This window comes from Protopterus annectens, chromosome 13.part0, assembly GCF_019279795.1.
Source record: "Protopterus annectens isolate FY-2018-M chromosome 13.part0, PAN1.0, whole genome shotgun sequence".
In the NCBI taxonomy this organism is placed as follows: Eukaryota; Metazoa; Chordata; order Ceratodontiformes; family Protopteridae; genus Protopterus; species Protopterus annectens.
This window is the reverse complement of record NC_056747.1, coordinates 975,147,905-975,156,087: the sequence shown is the minus strand read 5'-3', so window position 1 is coordinate 975,156,087 and position 8,183 is coordinate 975,147,905.

Genomic DNA, 8,183 nt, shown 5'->3' with positions numbered 1-8,183 from the left:
AGATACCTCACATGTGTGAGATACACGCCCCTGCCTATGTCCTGCTTTCTACATAGCAGTCTGTACAGATGTCTACACTAGTGTACAGGACAGTGAGTAGCAATTGAGATGTATTCCCCACCATACGTGACATATATGGACACACACGCAACCACACATGCCAGTACTGTGAATCAAACACCTGCCTAGCTCATGATATGTATGACAGACTTACAGCAGTATTGCACGCGTTACAAATTGTACTGATGCTTTCTTTGGCAACAGTGCTGATATATGCATGCGGGAGGTCTTAAGGTGTCAAGTGATTTACCTTCGGTGTCACCCCGACTGCTGTCTATGTTGTGTGTTATGCCCCTCAATTAACAAAACCATTGCTTACCGGTTACACAGGTTATTGTAGAACCACTTGTGACACACCTGTGAGCTGTTCTCAGCAAACATCCATCTGCAAAGATGCCCCACCACTTAGTTATTTCCACACATCTGTCCATACCTGAGGTACATCTTTCCGTTTATTCAGCATATCACCATATACAGTTGGCAATGTTGAGGCTGCATTTCAACTGCATGATGTACTAAGATACACGTCACCTGCATACATCAGCAACTGCACACGCATGGTATCTGAATGCACACCACTACATGTACATGTGTGTAGGTCCTACAATCCTGTCATTTGGGCATGTTTGTAGGCATTGCAATTGGTGGACATGTAATGATATACATGACACATGGACTGTTGCATGATATGGTAGGTGTAATGGGTGACCAGTTCAGAGAGAATGTTACCTCTGTCAATATTGATATCACACCTTATGTACTGTTAGCATTCAGCAGCCATGGACCTACATTCCATGTGCATGTGTGTAATGGCTGTAGCCACCTGTCTGCACAAAGGACAACAACAGCTATGTTATTTACATGTATGTTGTGTGTGTGTGGCATGTACATATCCAGGGCAGGTACATGTATGTCATATCCAAACATGAGGGTGTTTACTGGTGTACAACAACAGTCATCTGCTAATGCTGTAAATAATCGAGGGCCCCTGGTATGTGCACAGCTGACCTGGTTACAGACAGTGGTATTGCATTGCATAACACATGATGCAACTGTGTCAATACATGGGTACTCTCTACAGTTGATGTAGAGCTTGGTACAGTCCACTGGTCAAGGGTCACATGGTGGTGTACTCTTATATGTCCTACAACATGTATGGATGTGTGTTGGTGGTCCGAGGGCATGGTGGTATCTGAGGTTTACAGCCTAGAATGCAGCATTTGACACTGTGTCCTGCACCTGACTCATCTGTGATGCCTTTCATGGGAGTACCGGTCAGTACATGTGAGTGGCCTCTATGCATGTGGGGACACCACCACCTGGAGCGGTCAATACCTGTGTTATGGCCCACATGTCTGGTTCTGAGGTATATGGTGGTAGTGCTATTGTGCACTACAGAGCCTTCAGCCAGGTGTTCCTCACTGCACAGATGTCAGTACTCCCCATTGTTGGATCTACAGTGAGCAGCTGTGATTATGGACGCTACACATCTAGCACTGGTTAGCATAAGCATACATGCAGTTGTCCTCTAGGTGTCAGGGTGTTATCCTGTGTTTAGGACATTTGCCTTGGAATGGCACTATATGGGTGAATGCAACTTGGGTATTATACCCACTCCCTTGAATCATCGATGCATGTGATATGTGTAAAGGCCTGTCTACTGTCAGTCATGTCATCCCAGAATGACGAACACTGGACAACCTTGTACTTACAGCAGGGCATTGGCTCATTGTGTTGGTCAAGCAGTTGTCACTCCTAGCAAGGCTCATTGTGTTGGTCAAGCAGTTGCCACTCCTAGCAAGACATCACTGCGAGTGGTGGCATTGTGCTTGGTATAGGATGGTACATCTAAGGTGACGGACAGCAGCAGATGTTGTGTATAAGACTGGTGTCAAATATATGTAGAGCAGCGTTCCTGCTAACAATGACAACTACTAACACTAGAGTCCATTACAATGTGTTCTTTACATCTAACTGTAATAGCATGGCCACTGTGGCCTTCCATGTTTAGAATCTGAGTGTGTCCCAGAAAGCCTGTGCTCCTAAGTGTATGAGCATGCCCAGTATAACCTTGTGTAGATGGACACATAGTGCATTCTGAACAGCCCTGTGCTACTGTGTGAGCATGTCCAGTGACACCTTGTGTCAGTTATGTGCCTCTATGTGTATGGGCATGGCCATTGTAACACTGTATAGTGATAGTAGTCGTCCATTCCACAGATGGGCATACTCCAGGTCAGGATGGATTCCTACTTTAAACTCAGAGGTTCACAGGTATGTACATCTTAACTGCCAGCATCCCTGTTGATGCCTGCATTCCTAGAAGGTCATACTGACAGCCTTGAAATGTGTAGTCTGTGTGGCGTGACTCGTACCTATGTAGTATTGTAATAGTGATCAGTAGATAGGCAGGTGTTCCATTCCCACAATTGGCATGTGTGTGTGTGTGTGTGTGTGTGTGTGTGTGTGTGTGTGTGTGTGTGTGTGTGTGTGTGTGTGTGTGTGTGTGTGTGTTTGTCCCCATCTGCCTGAGAACTGAATAATGCTTTCAGACTGCCCACACTCCATACAATTCCTATACCCACCTTTGGCAAGGCTGATGATGTCACCCACCTACAAATACACCTCTGGGAGTGCTGGGTCCCGGTAATCTCGGTAGTGCGTTCTGTAACTGCGTAATGGTGTAGTGTAATAAAGTAGTTAGGTCGGTGTTCTAATCCCAGAATTGCCACATGTGTGTGTGCATTTGTCCCCATCTGCCTGAGGACTGAATAATGCTTTTAGACTGCTCACACTCCATACAATTCCTATACCCACTTTTGGCAAGTATGATGATGTCATCCACCTACAAATACACCTCTGGGAGTTCTGTGTCCCAGTAATCTTGGTAGTGCATTCTGTAACTTCATAATGCTGTAGTGTAATAAAGTAGTTAGGTCGGTGTTCTAATCCAAGACTTGCCAAGTGTGTGTGTATGTGCCTGTCTGCCTGAGGACTGAATAATGCTTTTAGACTGCTCACACTCCATACAATTCCTATACCCACCTTTGGCAAGGCTGATGATGTCACCCACCTACAAATACACCTCTGGGAGTGCTCTGTCCCAGTAATCTCAGTAGCGCATTCTGTAACTGCGTAATGCTGTAGTGTAATAAAGTAGTTAGGCCAGTGTTCTAATCCCAGACATGTCAAGTGTGTGTGTGTGTGTGTGTGTGTGTGTGTGTGTGTGTGTGTGTGTGTGTGTGTGTGTGTGTGTGTGTGTGTGTGTGTGTCTGTGTTTGTTCACGTCTGCCTGAGGACTGAATAATGCTTTTAGACTGTTCACACGCCATACAATTCCTATACGCACCTTTGGCAAGGCTGATGATATCACCCACCTACAAATACACCTCTGGGAGTGCTGTCTTCCAGTAATCTCAGTAGCACATTCTATAACTGCGTAATGCTGTAGTGTAATAAAGTAGTTAGGTCAGTGTTCTAATCCCAGACTTGCCAAGTGTGTGTGTGTGTGTGTGTGTGTGTGTGTGTGTTTGTCCCTGTCTGCCTGAGAACTGAATAATGCTTTTAGACTGCTCACATTCCATACAATTCCTATACCCACCTTTGGCAAGGCTGATGATGTCACCCACCTACAAATACACCTCTGGGAGTGCTCTGTCCCAGTAATCTCAGTAGCGCATTCTGTAACTGTGTAATGCTGTAGTGTAATAAAGTAGTTAGGTCAATGTTCTAATCCCAGACTTGCCAAGTGTGTGTGTATGTGCCTGTCTGCCTGAGGACTGAATAATGCTTGTAGACTGCTCACACTCCATACAATTCCTATACCCACATTTAGCAAGGCTGATGATGTCACCCACCTAGAAATACACCTCTGGGAGTACTGTAACCCAGTAATCTAGGTAGCACATTCTGAAATTGCATACTGCTGTAGTGTGCTAAAGTACTTAAGTTGGTGTTCTAATCCCAGACATGCCAAGTGTGTGTGTCTGCCTGCGTGAGACAAGTACAGTGCTTTGTAGAATATGCACTCTCTGTACAAATCACATGACCACTTTTGTCATTCCTGCTGTTGTCACCCACCTAGGTATACACCTGTAGGCGTGCTGCAACCCAGTATTCGCCGTAGCGCGTGCCCTAAAAGTGTATTGCTGCAGTGTGATACGGTAGGTAGGGGTTCGTATACAAGACATGGCAAGTGTGTTTGTCTGTCAGAGCCTGTGTAGAGGTGGCTGTGAGTGTCTTACCACTGGACATGTTGGAGAGCAGATTTTGTAGTTTTCCTATATGGTGTCCATCTTATGACACACTGGCCACCTCACGAGGGGTACAGCTGTCAGTCAGCCACTGGACTGTGTTGGCAAGCCATACCCCTACATCTGACAAAGGGCTGGTGAACAAAGTATGTAACCCTACTAGTACCAGATATATGTTCCGCACCCATGTGCCATGCACAAACAAACTTGCCTAGGATATCCCGCTATGTTGCTAGTACCATGCACATTGATGACAGATAGTAGGCATAGTGTGAATGCAGTGGCCTGCAGAGGACATGGCAACCTGCACAGCGGTACAATAGGCACATATATGCGGACATTGTGCCTTCACTCTGTTCCACACTGGATGCCACAGACATATGTGGTGCCATCAAATGTGATCCACAGAGGCCATACAATGCTGTACACATGTACCCTGTATGGACCAATGCCACTGATACCAGGGAATACCTGTATCATACTATCAATGCAGGTGCAGGGTCGACCTGCTCACTATAAGCAGGTTTTGCCACACTAGGCCAGTATTGGCATATCGGGGGATAAAAGGCTGTGTACACAACATTTGCCTGCCAAAACAGGTACACCTGTACATGTCACTGTACAGTATTGTGGGACATGCGCATCCCAGGCAATGTCCATGTGAAGGACTATCAAACACAGACATGGCATGCATAGCAAAGATATGGCCATACACATTGGTAACCAGGATGTCAGGGCAGATCATACAGTACCCATCTGTGTGGGACATTGCAGACCCTACACCCCTGCACTGCACACCATTGTTGGGTGACGCCATACCAAGTATTACCCCTCACCCAGCCTTGTACAGCCATCTTGCACAGCCAACCACTACACACCCATGAAGCAATGCATACATGCATGTCAGTACTGGCACATTGTGTCTGCGTGTGGGTTATGATGCTCCCAACCACAGTCACTCCCAGTATAACCCTTGTTGGCATACCAACAGATGTCAAACACTTTCACATGCCCTAGCCCATAGAACCTCCAGATATCCCCTGTGGGGCATGTAGTCCTGTGCATTACTGCAGTGTGGCAAACTAAGTAATTAGGTTGTATATTTGTGGCCCTGGCAAAGAGTGTCAATGTGTGTCCATTAGAGAGTGTGGTTGTAGTGACAATGGCATCCATTCACATGGACAGCCATGTGTGCCACACCTAATGTATGTCTACTATATCTCTGTTGCAGATGTCACTCACTTACACACATATATGTTCTTACAGCACAGCAACATGTCACCTTTGTGGCACATGTAGTAACGTCATGCACATGTAATAGTAATGACTAGTCAGTCAGGGGTTTGACCCCTGTACTGTTAGGCATGTAGCAGACGATACTTAGGGTTAAGTCTCCAAGCCCTTCCCTTGTGTACTTTGCCTGTCCCACCCATACACTCTCTGGTGGATGTGAAGGTGTACACCTGCTCAGCAGCAGCATGTGCATTGTAAGTGATGGACATGGTCAGGTGATTGCCTCTGTACCTATTGCAGTCCTCCTCTAGCTGAATGCATGTGGAACAGCTGTCATGGTGTTCCCATAGCCATTCACATGATAAACACAGTACACTATCTAGGGAAAACATGTTGGTATTTGGCCATGACAGTCACTGTGAGTGGTACCCGGATGTGGTGTTCTGACACGGCATCACAGATAATATCTGGATGTACCTCAAACATTATACACAGTGGGAAATAGCCTAAAGACAGGAGGGTGATGTGCCACATATGACTACAGCATGTAAGTGTAGCTATGCTGCATTGAGACTACTGCCTGTTTAACATATGTGTGGTAATGGCTATTCTGCATGTTTTAATACAGACATGACAGTACTCTGTTCATGAGGGACCCCCATCTGTAGGGCCATCTGTGAACTGGTCAGTGTGTTCAACCATTTGTTTCCTGTGTTACACACTGAACACACATCTGTGCACAGCAGAAGCATAGTGTGAGGATTGCAGACAGTACATGATGATAGGGATGTGTTATTGCCATCACATCCCTGACTGGACATGTGTCACATGAAACAGTGGTATGACAAACAATGTCTGGGGTTCCCAGTGACAAGCCAATAATGGGCAACTGTTCATAGCTGCGGTCACACTTCTACTACACATTGTACAGATGGAATGTAGTATATATGCATGTGTTGTGCTCCCTCTGCAAATGTATACCATCTGTTATGTTGGGCTGATGGTGATATCTATGCATACTGTTGTAGGTAATCCTGTATGCTGGTGCCTATCACTAAGCCATATGTGGGTTTAAACTGCAACACCATAGGCTGAATGGGTTGGGAGGTCCCGGCAGAACCTCCTGGCCTACTTCAGCTGACCATGGCACCTGGCACTGGCACATCTGGGGCCCAGCCTTGGACATCAGCCTCTGTTGACTCTGCACTACCTTCTGGTAGTACCACCACTGAGGATGGAACATGTCCCCCCTGGGAGCAAGACCAGACAGGTACATGTCTGCTGTCATGTGGTCCCAGACGTGTTGCGTTGGGGGCTCACTAAGGGGTTCCGAAGCCAGATATGCAAGGTCAAGGGTGGAGTCACATTTACAGGGTGATGCTGCCCCTCCTGGACAGCCCACAGCACTGCCTCCTTTGCAGCTGTTTAGGTGCAGTGGCGGCTGCCCATGGCTGGGGACCTCCATCCCACTGTTCTCATGGGTTTGTCAATGCTGAACACCCATTACCAACCCTGTATGCTGTTATGTCTGTGATCCTACCCTACCTATCCTCCACAGCCATACCTACACTCCTTCCTCTATATCCGACCCTCATCTATGGAAACATAAGGCCAATCAGCTCCTAGGACAACATCTGCCCTATACGTAGCTGTCCATTTCACACATGTGCCTACTGGACACATGTAACCCTTGTAATATGCATCAGAACATACTCCTGTTATCCTCACCCCTGTCCCTCAAGCGCACGATCCTGGTATGCGCATCACTCATAAATGGTCCAGGTACACATGATGAGGATGACCCCATTGTACACACAACACTACCAGTCCCTCTATAGTTTCCCCATTTACCTTTATCATGATGACGATGTTGCACACAGCACCTTGCAAGAGTACTGTTCACACATAATGATTGAAAAGGTACTGTTGTGTTAATGTACATTACATACACAGAGTGATATATACAGCCAATGTACAACTATTTGCATGTATGACTGACACATGTCTGTCTGTGGGAGTCTTGAGATCACATAGAACAACACCACTACATAATACAGACATCGCTGGTGTTTCCCATTTCATTCATTTGTAATGCTTTGTTGCCACATGGTCTGTTCCTGATATATCTCTATATATGTATGTACCTATATGCTGGACATAAACACTCACATATACATCTACATGATGGGATACATTCCTATACTGTTGAATGACTGCGCTGTATGATATGTTTGTGGTACTGTCTGTTGTCTGCATATCTGCCATGGCGTATTGGTAATTCACATTAGCTGTGTGTGCAGGGTCCTGGTTCCGAGCCTTGCAGAGGATGTTTATTTGGTTGCAGGGCAGAACAAGGCCATTGGATATGGAGCAAGTAAGGCACATTAAAGCAGCTGGGAGCAGGTGTGCGTGGGTTTGTGCGGTGTTAAGCACTGCTGACCTCTGGTTACAGCTTCTTACACTCGGTTAGCCTCTACATTGCTTTACCAGTGCAATACTCGCATACTGGTAGCCAAACAGGCTTACACCCGCTCGCTCCCGCACTTGCAAATGCACCGACATTGGTGCTTGCATCTGACACTCACACCCCTGGGGGGGAGCAAGGAGCACAATATTACCTTGTGATATCTATTACAT